Below are 19,375 nucleotides of genomic sequence, written 5' to 3'. Positions count from 1 at the left end.
TATTCCTAGCACCCAGGGTAGTGTCTGGAATATGACATAGGTGACAATAAATATCTATTGGAAGGACTAGGGACGTAGGCTCTTGGGAAGTGTTTTCTAGCACTGATTCTTCTGTTCATTCAACGTGGAACCTGAGCCAAGGTCTTCTAGCTCTGAACCTCACTTTCTTACCAGTACATTGAAGGAGTGGCCATATAGCCTCCAAATCACATTTCAATTCTAACTTCAAGTAATTTTAATACACGGGTATGCATGGCTGAACTCATTTTTGGGTAGGGTGTTGCTTGTTTGTTTCACTATTGCTTATTAAGCAAACTGAATGTTCTGATTTTTCTTTTTTTTTTGCGGTACGCGGGCCTCTCACTGTTGTGGCCTCTCCCGTTGCGGAGCACAGGCTCCGGACGCGCAGGCTCGGTGGCCATGGCTCACAGGCCCAGCCGCCCCGCGGCATGTGGGATCCTCCCGGACCGGGGCACGAACCCGTGTCCCCTGCATCGACAGGCGGACTCTCAACCACTGCGCCACCAGGGAAGCCCATGTTCTGATATTTTTAACTGAGTAGAAGGATATGAGAAAGGCACAGCCTGGTTACTGCTGTGCAAATTTAACCCACTTGACAATGTACAGTAGCTTTCAATCATGACTGCGTTGTGTAATAGGATCACCTGGAACCTTAAAATACTGATGCTCAGGCTGACCTTAAAGAAATTCTGATTTATATTCTGTTAGAAAAAAGGCAAAAAATGGATCCCTGTGCAGGTATTTATTTTTAGAAACTCTATACTTGATTCGAAAGGGCAGCCAGGGTTGAGATCCCTGCTAGGGATGACCCCTAATCCTGCAGAGTTTCAAAACAATTTTACTTACCTTTTTATATTCACATGGCTATGGAGAGACAGGTACTGAGACATGGTGCCTGGAGTAAGGTCCAGGCCTGCAGTAGGAGAACATTTCACCATTCAGTTATATCACCTGCTTTCGGGCTACTCCTTGTTACTGTATCTGACAGTTACCTTATTCCCATGCTTGTGACACAAGTATGTGGTCCTGGGAGGATCCTGGTGCTATATTATTTACCATGATTAGAAGTCTACCAAATTAGGACATTTAATATGTATGTGTGAACATATATACACGTGTGTGATATGTATGTGAAATACATGGTCACACGTGTTTGAAATTATGGCTCAATTTCTGTTTTAAACAAAAGACATCTTATGTTAATAATTACCATTCTGATTCTGTTTCATAGGTGTTTTGTATCCATAGCTAGAACAAAGGTCGCTTACCTATTTCTGGTATTATATAATTAAAAAAAAACAAAGATTGTTCTATGTCTTTATATGAGGCCATAATGGAACTCTTGTTTCACCCCTGCCCTGGAAACCCACATCTAAACTTACTAAACTGAACAAATGTATTGATTCCAACATAATCATGTGAGGGTGGTATTATAGTTGGTCATTGAATGAATATTTCGAATGTTTTATTTCTCCTTTATGTTCTCTCTTTCTAAGAAAATAAAGGTGAAAATAAAGTTGGCTTCTATGTAGTAATGTGTGTTCATGCTGAAATCACTGGACACTTTACAGCAAGCCCCAGCATCTGAAAAAATGAAACATGGCATTCTCTGTTTTTTGTGTTTTTTTTCTTTTTCTAACAGAACATCGATCATATATAGACATTTTGCCTAATAGTTTTCAATCCCAAGAGTAAGGGATATATTTCTGGGTAATTATTTGTAATACAGTTTGTTCCAGACAGGAAAATAGAGGGGATTTGAAGTCACAGTCATTTTTCACTGCCGTGTATAATTACATGACTTTCATTTTCTATTTTTGTTGGAAAGAATTCGTCAGTTCCCTATTAGGACGGGAAGCAGATGGATTTGAATAGACCAGTGCTCAGGAAAGGGCCAGGGTAGGGGGAGAGTGTCTGAGTCAGGCAAGATGCGTCTAGCAATAGCTTTATGCCAAACTGGTCCTTGCCTGAAACAGCTGACCTGGATCCACGCAGGTGAGCACCTAAGCTAATCGGCCAGGGGGTTAGTACAAGCGGTGGCCAGGGACTGAGCAGGGATCAACTCGGGGGCTTCAGGCTGCAGCCGACTGGCCGTTCATGGGGACGCTGATCATGTGGCCTGAAACTGGTAGACAAAGGGAATCAGGAGGTGAGGACCAAATGGATTTCTCTGGGAAAGGCAAAGAATTTCGAAGAGTCAACCCAGAGTTTTCTCAGTCTATAGCGGGACGTTTCCGACAAAGTCTGGGGCTGAAGCCGTGAATGGCTTCCCTGCAAAGACTTACGATGTTTCTAAATCCAAGCGACTTTCCCCAAAGAATCACAGCCACGCATTCAGAGAAGCAGAAGCTTCGTAAGATCCAGGTCTTTAGACCTTGAGAGAGCTGAAGATACGGATAGGCAATGTGGGAGAGAGAGAAGAGGGTGCGGGTGATCCTTCAGTGTACCTTCTGCTCTGTCCTCCAACTTCCATCCCTATTAGAAAATGGGGTCCTGTGCAGCGAACGGGTAGAGTTTTGAATGCATACGGTAAATTAATATCTTTGTTGATTGATTTTAATATTTCTGCTTGTTTTCTATTTATGCACTTGTCTGTGATCCTGAGTTGTGTTCTCCTTTATCCTACAAACTTCCCTTAAATGTATATCCCGACTCCGGCGCTCTCTACCACCATGATTACTATAACATTGAATATTCCCAGGAGAGTTGGCTAGTTGGTGAAATTTAGTTGAACTATTATAGGATTTAGAATCAGTGTTGCTTACATAATTATTATAACCATAAATACCAGCTTATTTGTGGTTTTAATACCAGTAACGGGATGCTGAATAATGTCAGGAAAATTAATAAGCTGTCTACAGTTCATTTCCACAAATAGGCAATCTTCCCTATAATTTACGTTTATGATATGGGCTTAGTAGGGTTTTAATGCAAGCCACTTAGATATAAATACCATCTAAACATGGCCCTTTGCTACTTAAGCATAATTCCAGGGTGTAATTAGGCCCTCAAAGCCTGATGCTCACCATTCATAAACTCCCTCACATGTCACTTACGATAAACAGAGCAGAACTGAAAAATGCATATAGTCATCCATCTTTTTATCCATTCACATATGAAATCAATTTAATTTTGTGTCTGGAGAAAAGTATGGGTGAGTCTGCTCCTTTGCTTTGCATGTGACTGGAAGGTGGCCTACGACGGCCTGGGAGCACGTGTCCGTCTCTACCTAGGATATTCCCCACAACCAGGAGCTGCCCTATGACCTCAGTTAGGGAATCAGTGCAGCCCCAGTGTCTGAGGGGCATTTAGCTTTGAGAAAGTCATCAAAAGGAGGGGACCTGGCCCTGCAGACACTGCCTTCTCCAGCCTAGAAAGCACACAGATCAGGGCTCCTACAGCCCACTATACGGGTACAGGCAAAGCCATAGAATCACCTCTTCTAGTTTACATATCTGTTGGCTTTTATCTGCAAGGAGCACAAGGAAACAATAAAATGAAAAGAAATTGAACAAGCATATTAAATGACAGAGAACAAGAACAACATAATTTTGATATTTTTCAAAGCGATAGGTTTTCCTAATCTTTCAAAGTTGATCACCTGTGTAGGTCTCAAGCGATGATGTTTTCACCTTTCATGTATTTGCATCACTTCCTCTTAGTTAATTCATCTATGCTGAAGCTGTCGCTTCATTCCTGTCCTCTGCTCTTCTCCTATCTTCCCTTCATGTTTCTTCCCATCAGTGTTTTTCTATTTCCTATTTTCCATTTACCTTTTAATTAAATCACTGGGGGACATATCAGAAGTCCTTAGGGCTCACTTTGAGCTGGGGAAATGCAGAAAACTCTCTCCTGACTATAAACAAATGTTAAGTTAAATGAAGTTTGAGAAACATTTTCTCTGCAAGGTTTATTTTTGAATTGCTTGTAAAATCATCTTTGGCATGTATATCCTAGAGAGACAAAATTATTTTGTAAAACATTTAATATATTTCCAGCCTATTGTTGTTGGTACCTTAGCACTGATTTGAGTGGTAACTAATTAAATAGTGAAATAGTGTCTTTGGTCGTGAAATCAGATGCTATTGTCTATGATCCTGATAGTGTCAATAAATTCCAAGTCTGGAACCATGAGTGATGTTCCGTGGTACCTAAAATAAAGGGCCATACAGAGAGATCCATCTGGCTGCTTCAACTGCCTGTGTGATTCAATGGGATTAGACTATGATGAAATCTCTCATATGAGCATCTCACTACCCACGCCGATTCGGGAATAGACACCGGGTGACCATATATGCTGCACATACCCTGAATTAACACTGTACTGAATAAGACCACATTGGGAATGTGGGGAACTGAATCATTAAAAAAACAATAACGGGTTTCCCTGGTGGCGCAGCGCTTGAGAGTCTGCCTGCCGATGCAGGGGACGCAGGTTCGTGCCCCGGTCCGGGAGGGTCCCACATGCCGCGGAGCGGCTGGGCCCGTGAGCCATGGCCGCTGAGCCTGCGCAACGGGAGAGGACACAGCAGTGAGAGGCCCGCGTACCGCAAAAAAAAAGAAAAAGAATAACTAGTGTCTTCATTTTAGGAGTGGAGTAAACTTTGAATGAGGGCAGAGAACAGCTCTTATTCACCTTTATATGTAGAGAGATATAGACGTAGAATTTTTTTCACTGAGTAGTCTTGGTATATTTCGTTTTGGAAACGGAATGAATTTTAGTCATATTTCTGCAGGACTTCCAGAGGGTTTTAAAAGACCTTCGTATATTTAGATTTTTTTTTTGATGTGGACCATTTTTAAAGTCTTTATTGAATTTGTTACAATATTGCTTCTGTTTTATGTTTTGGTTTTTTTGGGCCAAAAGCACGTGTGATTTCAGCTCCCCGACCAGGGATCGAGCCTGCACCCGCTGCGTTGGAAGGTGAAGTCTTAACCACTAGACTTCCTGGGAAGTCTCCATATTTTAAAAGATCATATTTAAAAATTTTTTTACTTTTATATCTATCTATCATCTATGTCTTAAATGAAAAGAGATCAGGACTCAAGACAAAACAGTGGGAGACCTCTGGCACTCAGAGATTGAAGAAAGAAGAGGAGGTATTAAAGGGCTCTGCAAGATAGAGGAAAATTGAGACCATGGCATTCAGCAGAGTATCATACATATAATTTGCACTCCGTAAGTGGCCGTCACATGGTTTTCTGTCCCTGGTGCCGCTCTCACCATGCACTGCTTCATGACGACCCAACAACAGTGTGCTAGCTCACGCCATTCAGATCTCCCTCCTGAAGATGCCACCATGAACTTGGCATGCTGTGTAGTGTAAGGGCTGAGAGAACAGGCTTAAGAGCAAGACCAGGCTTTGTACCTCGGCCCTGACGTTCTCTGGCCACGTGAACTTGGGCTGAACCTCCTGGGCAAACCTGGGAGAACATAAGACTGTTAAAATCTGTTCTGTTTCTCTAGAATGCTCTTCCCACTCTCCCCACCATCTCTCCATCCTTCAAGCCTCAGTCTAAAAAGGCATCCCTTGACCCTAGAGCCTTGAGGAGTCCCCATATTGTCACTGACCCGCACCTGGCAACACAAAAGGCAGCAGCAAATGTAAAGGGACCACTGAGCATGGCATGGCATTTAGCTCCAAGAAGACTGATGCTTTAAAAAGAAGAAAGAAAATCCCTTTATATCATCACCATATCTTTTACAGCTCCCTTTTGTAGCCAGAAAAAGTTATAAACCCAATTAGTTATGAGATGGTTTGCTTCATGCCTTCTCCACTCACTGTTTAAGCTCTCTGAGGGTAGGAACCCCATTCATGGCTCTATCCGCAGAACCCAGCTTGGATTTGGTGTATAATAGGCCCTTTAATTAAGGTTTGTTGGATGAATCAAATTGCCTACATGCACTTTCTGGAGCTGTTGTAACAAAGCACTACCAACTGGGTGGCTGAGAAGGCAGAAAGTTATGGTCTCACCATTCTGGAGAAGAGACGTGCAGAAATAAGGAGCTGGCAGGGATAACCTTCTTTGGGCTGTGAAAGAAGGACCTGTTCTAAGCATCTCTCTTTGATTTGTAGACACCATCTTCATGTTCACATTATTTTCTCCCTGGATGCATACTATCTACAAATTTTTCCTTTTTATAAAGATAGCACTATTATCGGTTTAGACCCACCCTCCTGGTCTCATTTTAACGTGATTAACTCTAAGACCCCATCTCCAAATACAGTTGCATTCGGAGGTACTAGGACTTCAACATATGCATTGCAATAACAATGCCTTACACAGTTAGTAACAAGTACGTGCCATTCTTCCTGCCTAGTTGTGAGAAGGCTGCTCTCACACATGATTAAGTCACACATCCTGACTCCTGATAAAACTCTGTTTAAAATTCTAAGCTTTGCTTGGCAAAAGGAAAGACTTTGAAATTTTGTAAACCTTTGTATTCAAGAGTATTTTTTTTACTATATATATGGATATACATACCCATAGAAAGGAAATGTGTGTGTGTGTGTGTGTGTGTGTGTGTGTAAGCTGAAAGCTAAGCACTAACTCTCTTATTCTAGACTATATCCATTCCTCTCCTATCTGGTCAACAGTGAGAAAATTGGAAACCATGGATTATTGGGAATAATATATCTCAAAATACTTTTCCCGTTATAGTAAGGTCTGATTTGTCAACCGTTGTAAGGCAGGGATGTTGGACATACATGAGATTTATTATTGCACAGAGAAATGAGTCACAGTGAGACCAGATATTTGTACATTGGTAGAAAGATAAGGTGAATATAAACAGCAGAGAAAATATCTTGTTCTTTGTCTGGGACAGATTAGGGTGATTAATAATGCCTGGAACCTGAGGGCATAATGCTAAGTGAAATAAGCCAGACACAGAAGGACTAATACTACAACATGAAACCACTTATGTGAGGAATCTAAAACAGTCAAACTCAGAGAAGTATAGAGTGGAATGGTGATTGCCAGGGGCTTGAGGGAGAGGTAAACAGGGAGGTATTCATGAAAGGGTACAAAGTTTCAGTTATACAAGATGAATAAGCCCTGGAGAGTCACCGTACAACATACTACCTACAGTTACCAATATTGTATACTTAAAAATTTGCTAAGACTATAAAACTTATTTTAACTGTTCTTGTGACAAATAAAGTGATAATAATAATAAATAAAAAGGGAAGGAGGAAACTTTTGGAGGTGATGGATATGGTAATGGCATAGACTATGGCGATGGCTTCGTCGGTGTATACATATCTACAGACTCATCAAGTTGTGTATAGTAATTACTCAGAGCTTGTTGTATGTCGACCATACCTCAACAAAGTGGTTTAACAAATAATGCCAAGTGAATGTAAATAACTGTAAATGAGGTGTCAGTAAGATACCCTGTGTGTAGTTGACTGTGTGAGGGATTACATAGGGCTTCCTGTGGTTAGTGGCTACTTTGGAGGATCTGAAACTTATGAACTGAGCGCTCTTTTCTGACAGGACTAAGCTTTGGCATAACAGCCAAGTGTGGGCTGATCCTAACCAGCAGTGTTCAATTTTAGGAGCAAATAAAGAGAGCAGGCTGTTCACTATTAAAGGTGTTCTTCTGGGGTGGAGGGATGCCTTCTGAAATGTCTATTCAATGACATTGAAAATATTATTGTCTTCCTACTTCCCCAGGAAGATTTATGTCTCCATCTTACAAAAATTCATTGCTATGACCAGTTCCAGGCTACACGGTATAACAGAAATACATTAAGGACTTGGCAATTTTCTCCAGCTTTTGTTGTGCGACCTAAATTCTGATGTCACTCTGGACCATGTCCTGACCTTTGAGACATGCCTCATGGCATCGGTATGATAATTAAAGATATGAATAATGTTGCATAGTTCAAACACATGGTCCTTGTTTCATCATTGAAGCACTGAATTATGCCTAAATCCCAAGGACAGCCTTATTATTGACAGTCTAATTCTTGGACACATTTTAACATCATTTTCTGGATGGAAAATGTGTGTCAAATCAGTTTTTTGAAATCATCTATAATTCAGGGACCCAACTGATAATCTGTAAGCATTTATTCGGTGTTTTATGGGCAGGTGCACAATTTGGTGAAAACCTCAGAGGCTCCAATCAGCACAGGCTGTGTCTTCCCTACAGCAGTCCTCACAGGGAGAGCTTGTCCGGCCCAGAGATGACATTCGGCGGCAGTCCTTGCCAGCGTTTTTAGCGTTATAGGTTTCTGTGAGGAACTGAAAGGCAACTCGGTCATTGTTCTGAACCTGGACCCCGGGTGAGAGCTCACGCTAGGGGACGGTGCATGTTCAGTGACACCCTCAGTCTTTAAGGGCAGATTCAGAGAAGACAAATATATGAGCCAAAACATGCCAGTAATTTGCTAGGAGGTTATAAGCAATTTTAAAAAGCATTCAAAAGTGGTACCACATGGATTAGATGACTATTGCTAATGGTACACAACAGTTGTCTTGCATTCTGCACCCTCGAAGAACTGTTAAATGCCCAGTATCTGTAGCTCTTCACTATATTCTGTGAAGCTTGTCAGGCAGCTATTTTTACCCTAATTAGCAGATAAAGGAAAAGAGGCTTTAAAGAGAAAACAAAGATTAAAGGAACTTCCCTTCTTCACACATGTAATTATCTACTACAATAATTAAATCATTTTGAATTAATTAAACCTGGATGCAAAACATTACACAAAAAAGTATATAATAATCATAAGAGGCTGAATAATTATTTCTTAAAATAAAATCAAAGATTGTATCTCAAATGTGTCTATGTATTTGAATTTTATAAAGGCGAGAAATATAAACATTTAATATTAAAGATAAGACAAGAATGAATTTGGATTATGTACGTATGTTATATACAAAATAAATGTAAAGCGCTAAAATAAGAGAAAATGAAAGATATGAAAAAGTGCTTCAAAATAAGCTTAAAGAGAAAAATGAAGAGCTGCCATTTAAAATGAAAACAGTACAGTTAATTAAAAGTAATTACATAAGTAATATTTTTCATAAAAATGATTTCTTTAAAATCTTACTTGGTTAAATATTTATCACTATCAAAATCCTAAAATTTTTCTTAATCGCTATGAGATGTATATACATAGGTAGATAAACTGACTGATTGAATGTTAGATAAGACTGACATATATATACTTTATACTGGACTACAGTTGATTTACAATACTGTGTTAGTTTCAGGTGTACGGCAAAGTGATTCAGTTATACATGTACATATATATCTTCCTTTTCAAATTCTTTTCCCATTTAGGTTATTACAAATTATTGAGCAGAGATCCCTGTGCTATACGGTAGGTCCTTGTTGGTTATCTATTTTGTATATAGTAGTGTGTATATGTCAGTTCCAAACTCCCAGTTTATCCTTCCTCCCCTTTCCCTTTGGTAACCATAAGTTTGTTTTCTGTGTCTGTGAGTCTGTTTCTGTTTTGTAAATAAGTTCATTTGTTTCAATTTTTTTAGATTCTGCATATAAGTGATGTCTTATGATATCTGTCTTTCTCTGACTTACTTCACTTAGCATGATAATCTCTAGGTCCATCCATGTTGCTGCAAATGGCATTATTTCATTCTTTTTAATGGTTGAGTAGTATTCCATTGTATATATGTGCCACATCATCTTTATCCATTTAGGACATTTAGGTTGCTTCCATGTCTTGGCTATTGTAAACTGCACCACAGTGAACATTGGTGTGCATGTATCCTTTCAAACCATGTTTTTCTCTGGATATATGCCCAGGCGTGGGATTGCTGCATTATAGGGTAGCCCTATTTTTAGTTTTGTAAGGAACTTCCATATTGTTCTCCATAGTGGCTGTATCAATTTACACTCCCACCAACAGTGTAGGAGGGTTTCCTTTACTCCACGCCCTCTCTAGCATTTATTATTTGTAGACTCTTTTTAAAATCATGTTTATTGGAGTACAGTTGCTTGACAATGTTGTGTTAGTTTCTCCTGTACAGCAGGTATATATTTTTTAAGTTAACATTTTTTCAATGTCGAAACCTCCCTGTGTTGGGCAAGCATTCTGTACTTGCTATAGTTAACTATAAATACATTAAAAAATTGTTTTTGTTACTTTAAGGTTCTGCTTATCCAACAAAATGAAGAGGATTCTTCCCTTCCATGGAGTCCTCCATACTCACTCATCTCTAGCTCCACCCACACCCCTGCACCCCAAACATCGAAGTGTTCATGGGCGCTTGCAGCCTACCACCAGGTGTGCACCTGACTCCTGCCAGATGTGTTAGCACCCGGGATGCCCTGGGCCAGCACCCACCTCCCCTCAGCCTTTGCTTTGACCGTCCTTATAAGATGCAAGGCCCTTCCTCTGGCTTCTTGTGCTCGTAATTCCTCTTACCTGCCTTATTTGTTATCATCAGTCTAACACTCTTCATGCATACCATATAATCATCACTTTAAAGATGTCTCTCTAACCCGTTGCAACATGGGGTCTCTGAGGACAGGATCTTTCCTTGCTGCGTCCCCAGCACCTAAAATAATGCCTGGCACACGGTAGCACTCAACAAATTTTTGAGTAGTCCCCATGTTATTATCATTATTATTTTTAATCACTTACGATTTGTGTTTCATGCTTATGGAAAGAGAAAGATTAACGACAGTCTTTTAAAAAAATATGTATTACTCTTCTACATAAATGGAAATAAAAATACTAGCAAAAATAAATGGCTTTTTCCCATTCACATTCAGAGTCTGACTCTTCTCACTTTCACTTCAGTCAACAGTCACTGATGACTCTTTTTCTATATAATATCATTTTCTGGGCCATCAAAACCATTGGTGATAAAGCAATTCTTCAAAGAACCCAAAAACATAGCTAAACAGCCTTGATGCGGCTCCTAAGCTAGCTTTGCAGTTGTTTTGCGGAGCAAGCCTGCTTGGACTCCTGTTCTGGAAATGTCAATAAACATCTGTTTCACTCTTTCCCTCCACTGTGGGTTCTAGGTGGTTAAGAAGCGTGCTTCACTATTCTCTCAGAGATTGTCTTCTTTCTTTCTTCATTACTTATTTTTATTTTGAAAATTTTCAAACATATCTAAGAATAGGTTGTATCTCCACATACCCAACACCCAGCTTCAGTGGTCCTCCCTCAATTTTTAGATGTTTTGCTTGTATATTTTAAAGTAAATCCTGGACATTTCACCTATAAGACCTCTGACTGACCTTTAACTGACAAGGACACTTTTTCCAAAAACATTTTTCAGGGGTCAGAGAAGTTTTTTGGTTTTTGTTTTTAATGACACAGGTTTAATCTAAATACTGACACTACTCAAATGTGTATTTGTATGAACTGTATCCCTTAAACCTCTTCACCTTTTCGTGTAGTCTGCCTGCATCGTATACTGTTTTTAAAAAGAGCAACTATGAAAAGAATATATTCATTTCACTGCTGAAAGAGTTTGTACTGTCACTCATGCACAATATTTACTCAGGTTTTATACCATGAATAGCACATTAGGCATTACACATGGAATTAAATGCAATTGTTTCTGTCCTTGAGAAATAAATCGTCTAGCTAAGAAGATGGATAATACACAAACACACAGACAACCTGCACATTTTAAATAAAATAATATCATTAATGTTGGATATTTCAAGTGCACAAGAATTCAGGGGTAGAGAAAGTGTCTTTGAGACACATTCAACTAGAGATGATTTTTTGTGAAGGAAGTGAGCTTCAGAGTGAGTCTTGATTCAGGAGAAGAACGCGGACCCTGCGTGTTCAAACCCTGAGTCAGAAATTAGCACATGGTAAAAGCTAAGGAAGAAAATCAGAAGGAAAATGTGAGTGATGTTAATGATTAGGTAGAGTTTGCCCATGTCAAAGCTATGAGATGTGACATTGACCTTTGAGCTGCTCGTGAAAAACTCTTGTTATAACTCTTCAAAAGCATATTTACCTTTGGAAAGGGGGCTCAGGAAAAACTTTGAAAACATGAAAATCTAAAAGAGGTGTATTTCTAATGATGGGATTCCGGGGGCACAGTGGTGTTGGTTAGAGGCAGGTTTGGGGCAGGAGAGCTGACCTGGCAGCAAGCAGGTAGGCAGGACAGAGACACTGCCATGTGGACTAAACAAAGAAACCCGGGACAAGGGGGTGCTTATCACTTTCAGGGAAATCTGACCACTTCCTCTCTCCGCTCCCTGTTCTGTCATTTAAAGAAGATGAAGAGCTGCCTTGGGGTGGTCAAGCTTACGGACTAAATTCCCTAGTTATGTGCAACCTCTGGACTTTCCCTCTGTTGACAAGCAACGCTACAACCAGCAGTGAATCTCAGAAAACTCGGAACGGGGTCTGATGCCAGCTCTGCAATAGCTCAGCTGTTTGAATGCAGTGACGACAATCCGTGCTGGGGAACGATCATGTATCTTCTTCTTCAATCCTTTTTAATAAAGTTTTTTTTTTTGATGTGGACCATTTTTAAAGTCTTTATTGAGTTTGTTTGCTTCCGTTTTATGTTTTGGTTTTTAGGCCACGAGGCATGTGGGATCTTAGCTCCCCAACCAGGGACCTAACCTGCACCCACTGCATTGGAAGGTGAAGTCTTAACCACTGGATTGCCAGGGAAGTCCCCTCGCCTTCAATCCTCATCCCAGCTCTTCTCATTGCTTCCATTGTGCTCCCTATCTTAAAGGGGAGGAAACTGAAGTACATGTGATTACACAGGTGGCTGGGCCACACAGCTAGCGGTAGAACCCAGATAGCTTGATTCTAGGCCCACGCTCTTGGCTTCAGCCGTGGTCCTTCCACAGATGGTTTAATGTTTCCATTCCCTTGTCTCTGTCTTCATAAATAAAATGGGAACATTACTCTCCGTGTATTTGTGTCTAAGGACCAGCAAGCCATGTACAAATGATAGTACAGTGGAAGTTCTTTGAGACAAAGATTTATACTGGTTTTGGTTGGCAAGGTGCAGAATTAATTTAACGTGATTTATTTTCTTCAGACACATGTCTGAAACCCTTACCTAGAGAGTGGAAAGGAGAAAGTCTGGTTGTGGCAATGAAGACCCTGTGTTTGTATATCAGACTCTGTACCTATCTGGTCCTCATAGTGGCACTGGGATTTGGGCAAAGCCAAAAATTCCATTTCACAGAAGCTGAGGCTCAAGGGGATGGATGACTTATTCAAGGTCACACTCTTCTCTGTGTGGGTTTTCTCATGCTGAGAATGAAGTATGGCCGGACTTTTATTTCTGGGCTAGTGTCGTATCAGACTCTACAGGTGTGCTATAGTCACGTGGCTTTTGGGATTGTGATGGTTGTAAATGTTGATCTATGAAACGGTACTTTGTCTTTTACTGTCTCACCTGGGTTTCATTCTCTTGGTCCCCACACAAGAACTCAGGGTCCTAGTGATACATCAGGAGGGGTCCCTCCCCCTTCTCAGATCCGATTGTTCACTCAGCATTAAGAGCACACCTACACTGTAGCAGCATTGGAAGGTGTCTGCAACCTGTAAAATTAGGTGATGAAAAAGAAGAAAGGTCTGGTGGTGTTTTAGATCTTCACGTTAACCAGAAACTTTTCAAATACGGAAGTGGCACTGAGCTAAACTAGGAGATTTGGAGACAGCATTTTAATCTCATTGAATCTGTTTCCTTATTTATTATGTGAAAGCAATACTAACTGCCAAACCTACGCTGCGTGTCTAAAGGGGCCTTCTAAAGTACAGAATATGGGCTTCCCTGGTGGCGCAGTGATTGAGAGTCCGCCTGCCGATGTAGGGGACGTGGGTTCGTGCCCCGGAGCTGCTGGGCCCGTGAGCCATGGCTGCTGAGCCTGCACGTCCGGAGCCTGTGCTCCGCAACGGGAGAGGCCACAACAGTGAGAGGCCCGCGTACCACAAAGAAAATAAATAAATAAATAAATAAAATAAAATACAGACTATTTCCCAATTTCCAGGTATCAGTAATACTGCCCCTGCCCATGTCTCCCTACCACACAAAGATTAGAGACTCAAAAGTGAATTCAAGATATCTAATTGCTAAATAAGACACCATGGAGCTTACTTCAGATCTATTCAGCTCTGTCCCAGGGTGGGCACTATGGGCTGCACTGTGTCCCTGCCACATTCACATGCTGAAGTCCTGACCCACAGTGCAACTGTTCTTGGAGATGAGGCCTTTAAGGAGGTAATTAAGGTTTAGTGAGGTCATTAGGGTGGAGCTCTAATCCACTGTGAGTAGCATCCTTCAAAGAAGACACATCAGAGATGCATGCACAGAGGAAAAGCCACGTAAGGACACAGTGAGAAGGTGGCCGTCTGCAAGCCAAGGAGAGAGGCCTCAGGTGAAGCCATACCTGCCGACATCTTTTTTTTTTTTTTTTTTACCTGCCGACATCTTGATCTTGGACTTCCAGCCTCCAGAACTGTAAGAAAACACATTTTTGCTGTTTAAGCCACTCTGCCTATCATATTTTGTTATGGCAGCCCCTGCAGACAAACGCAGGAGGCAGGAGCAAGAAACCTTCACGTAGCATGCCCCAGCCTCAACCTGCCCACTGAGCAGCACACTGGGACTCAATTTTCCAGCCCTTTCAGGCAGAAGTAGCATTTCAGCTTCAACAACGTGGGTGACAACGCTGCTCCTCTCCTTGGCTTTATGAAATTGCCTGCCCTGCCGCTGGGGAGACTGAGTCTTTCCCAGTTCATCTCTGCAGAACAGACTCTGCTTTCTGCCGTGGCCTCTGCTCCGATGGGGTTCAGGATGTAGAGGAAGACAGGTCTGTGTGCCTCGGCCCTTGTTTATTTGGGCCTTTGACATTTCTGGAAGCTGATTCAGAACAGATAATAATTCCACGTACAGTTAATAAGAAATATCACGTAAGGGTAATTACTATTTTGCTAGTTTAAGTAAGTAGAATACAGTGTAATCTGAGCTGCTATTCAGATGTTGACGTGTGCATTGTGTATTTTAAAAGAGGCAGTTTGGAAATACTTAGAAATCTTCATATGTCTGTATCCACAATGTAAAGTTGAAAATTGCACACTAGAGCTCAGAAAGTTTATAATAGAAGATTTCGTGGCCTGAATTTGCTTAATTAGTTTGACTCTTTGTCTTTCACTGTTGACCATGTGGCAGTACGTGAAACGAGGATTTGGAAATCATCTGGTTAACTTGATTATTGATCTTGACTAAGGTGTGAGCCAACCTGTTAATCTTTGATTTTTTTTTTTCTTTTTTTTTTTGCCGCACCGCACAGCTTGTGGGATCTCATTTCCTGGACCAGAGATTGAACACGCACCCCTGACAGTGAAAGCGTGCAGTCCTAACCACTGGACCACCAAGGAATTCCCTAATTTTGCTTTTTTTAAGTTACATATTTTAGAGCACTTTGTATGTGTCCGGTACTGTGCTAGCTTAGAGCACAACTATAGTATGTATTTCCTATCCACGGACTTTTCAATAGGTTCTAACAATCTGGGTAGTATCCTTCTTGTCATTGCCTAAGGATATCTACTAAAATGCCTCCAGCTGGAGCATTGTTAAATTCACAGCATCCTCTTGATGTTCTACCCCCAGCCCCATCCCTGGCTCTGCCTCCAGGGTAAATAAATGACCCTCTAGGTCATTGAGCCTGAGGATCTAGAGACGAATTACCTACTGAGTGCTGCTGGATCCAGGTAAACTCTCTGATAAAACGAAGACAGCAGGGACCAAACAGAAATTCAGCATGTTCATTGGGTCTTGCCCCTGTGTTGCAGCCTCAGGTGCTGGGAGCGTCTCATGGCCTGGGACATCAGGGTCTGCATAAAGAAGACAGAAATCCTTGAAAGGGTTCAAGCAGTAGCTTGCAAAGGTAAATGGGATTTTGAGGCAGTAAAAAGGCTGGATGTTCTTTTATTCCTCTGTCACAGACATTAATAGGCAGCATAGGAACGGTGATATGAGACATAAATAGGTAAATGTTTCGTTCTTCTTTGCATATTCATCACCAATATGCACCAAAAAGAGCTGTCTGTCATAATCAGCCATGTTGGAACAATAAGGTAGAAAAGCAAATAAATTCAGTGAGGTAATGTTGCTGCAGGTATGGGTTGCTCTCCTTTTTTACATGATGTTTTTGTTATAACTCAATATAGTTAACTCTAAAACTCTGCCAAATGTTAGAGAAACTAGCAGAATCAAGGTATAGGATTAAAGGTTAGACCTGCCAAGTAACTCAGATCTTCAGATGTCTCATGCTTGACATGCCAAGATATTTGTGTCAAAAAAAAGAAAAAAAGTAATTCGTTTTTCTTTGGTGGTGGGGCTGGAGAGAAGGGGAGAGGGACAGTGGGAGTTGTTCGATGAAGGGGAGAGGGCAGTGGGGGAGGAAGGTGTGGTTTCAACCCTCTGGATAAATGATTCAATTCTGACCCAGTTTGTTTATCCTGTGTTTATCCTGTGTTATCCTGTGTTAAAAATGTGACTTTTCTTGTTAATTTTTATAACCTTTTCACGGGCAATAGATGTAGTCATGTTGGCAAAATTGTCCCCAGTCCATTGTTTCGGTCTTTGAAAATTAAACCAACTGGCCACAGTGCATGCATGTGTGAACACACCTGGTGGATTCCTGTATGTATTTGTCGTCCTAGTCACCCTGAAGCAGGTGGACGATGACGCAGTTGGACAAGAGCCAGTTTCGGCAACACCAACACTGACTGACTTGGTCCCTCGTGCGTCCCCCTCCTCCTTGTTCTTTAGTTCTTTGCTTTTTATCCTCCTTTCCAAGGTTACCAGTCTCTTTTGGAACCATCTTTTGAGCACAGCAGGCCGGGACAACTGACTTAAGATGCCACACCTTGGAGAACTATGTCATCTGACACTTGAGCGTGAAAGAGCTCAGAATATGACAGCCGCAAATATGCCCCTCTGGCGTCAGGAGCTCTCTGCCCTCCCCCTTTGGACCTAAAAGCAGTGCATCTGTTTCCCCTTTGTGAACGTGTCCCCCAACCTTTCACTAGGAGGAGCAGAATGACTCTTTTTTTTTTTTTTTAAGAGAATGACTCTCAATCCCTAGAGATGACGCTAGACTCCTAGGCCCAGAACGGCAATGTGAGGAATCTCCATAAACTTGACTAAAATAACTCTTCTCTCCGTTTATTTTCCCCATATATTTACCTACCATCCCACATTTTAGTGCCTCTTAAAGCTCAAAACCCTGTTCCTTTGCATTGTCACTTCTCCATACATTTATTGTCCTTTGTTTAAATGGTCTAGGTCTCCAGGTCTGACTGCTTCTTTGGGGTTTTCATGTCATTCCTCTGAGCAACCCCCGCCATGCCTACGAAATAAAACTTTTCTCCTGCTAATCTGGCTTTTGCCGATTCAATTTAGGGCCCCCGCTGCTGAGCCAATTTAGGGTAGAGAAAAAGTTTTTTTCCTTCTTGTCAAGTGACTCAAGAAAGCCTTAGGAGGAAAAAGTAGAGGTCTGCCAGTGGCTTAAGACGTCTGGAGATTTGTGACGTGAAGTAGCTCACCTGCCAGGTCAGGCAAGTTGAAGGGCTAAAAGGCAGAACACCTAGGTTCCTTCCCAACACCACCACTCGCTGGCTGGGACTAGTGACTCAACCTCTCCAAACCTACTGAATTGTCTGTAAAAAGGCAATCATAATTATTTCAACTGGCCCTACCTCACAGGGCTATATAAGGAAAAAAAAAAAAAGTGGAAAGCACTGAATAAAACCGTAAAGTGTTTTACAGATGTAACATTAAAGGTTTACTTTTACCTGCAGATAAAATAGTTTTAAAAAATCCTTCTTGTAAGACTACCGTGAGAAATGAGTTATGCTGTCTCGGGACCAAGGGCACATTCCAAGCCAATAGAAACAAACAACAAATATTATTAGGAGATTAGAATCTGATCAGAAGATAAGGATCAAAGTTTTGGTGAAGATGTAACTTTAAAAAACATGTGTTTTATGATTATGAATTCTGTCAATTCCCCTTCCATGACCACGTGTATGTCCACCCAGGCACCCAGACAGTTCTAAGTGGAGAGCAGTTTCCAGTGATCACTTTGAAGAATTTTTCTTTCCCGTGAATTTTCTGGTCGTGAAGTGACAAGGCAATATTTCATTTTGGATAGAATTCTAGGCCTGGTAGTGGAAAGAGAGTGTTGTTCACATTAACTATGGGATAAAAGGAGACTCTTGTCTTATTCCAAGAGAATTAAGAGTGATTGATTGAGGCACTGTGTTGAATGGTCTTCTGTCTTTATCTGAGGGTAATGGGCAGTGGAAAGAGGTTGGCTGAGGAGCTAAAGACATCAAATGAAACTGACCTAAAATTTACCACCATCTAAATTTCAGTAGGAAGTGTTATAGTACCCTTACTAACAAGCCAGGTTCTTCTCACCATTTACTTCTATACCTTGCATGAAATGTCATGCTTAGAGAGATATTAGGCCCATGCACATAAAAAATCGTGAGACCTGTTCTACCACTAAAACAATGATCTGTAAGTGGCAAGTCCCTGTGCCCTTTTTTTTAAAAAAAAATATTTATTTATTTATTTTGTTGTGCCGGGTCTTAGTTGCTGAATGTGGGCTCCTTAGTTGTGGCATGAGAACTGTTAGTTGCAGCGTGCGTGTGGAATCTAGTTCCCTGGCCTGGGATCGAACCCGGACCCCCTGCATTGGGAGCGCAGAGTCTTATCCACCGTTCCACCAGGGAAGTCCCCCCTGTGTCCTTTGGAATGAGTAAACTTCTACTTTAAAGATGGATTCAATAAAATGAGCAAGGAAACAAATGCATAATTTAATCACCTTACCTAATATTTGAGAAATTGTGATATTTGCTATGTTACTGGTTAAATATCTAGGTAATGGCTTTTTTTTCATGAATTAAATGAAGTTGATACCGCTCTCCTGTCATGCAGACAAAGCTTATTTAATCTTCTTATTTCAACTTTAAAGACTTATGCTTCCAACACTTTTTTTAGTAGTTAATGCAGTCTGGTGAACCAAAAAATCACCAAAAAGTCAAGTTTTTTTGATAATTTTTGACGCTGAAAGGCTGAGACCTCAGGGCTAAGCTGAGCTAATGAAGATCTGAGTGGCCTCCTGAGCTGCGAGACTCAGCTGTGTAGCCAGCAGGGAGCCTGAGATCTTTCAGGGCAAGGGCAGCTCAATGCGAATTTGAAAGAATTAACCCACATAAGTTGGTGCAGCCACTGTGGAAAACAGTGTGAAGTTTCCTTAGAAAACTAAAAATAGAAATACCATATGATCCAGCAATCCCACTCCTGGGAATATATCCAGACAAAACTATAATTCAAAAAGGTACATGCACTTATGTTCACA

This window comes from Delphinapterus leucas, chromosome 17 (assembly GCF_059928025.1).
Source record: "Delphinapterus leucas isolate spDelLeu-1000000601 "Yukka" chromosome 17, BTC_Dleu_Yukka2, whole genome shotgun sequence".
NCBI lineage: Eukaryota > Metazoa > Chordata > Mammalia > Artiodactyla > Monodontidae > Delphinapterus > Delphinapterus leucas.
The sequence above is the reverse complement of the archived record's forward strand: the minus strand, read 5'-3'. Positions refer to the sequence as shown.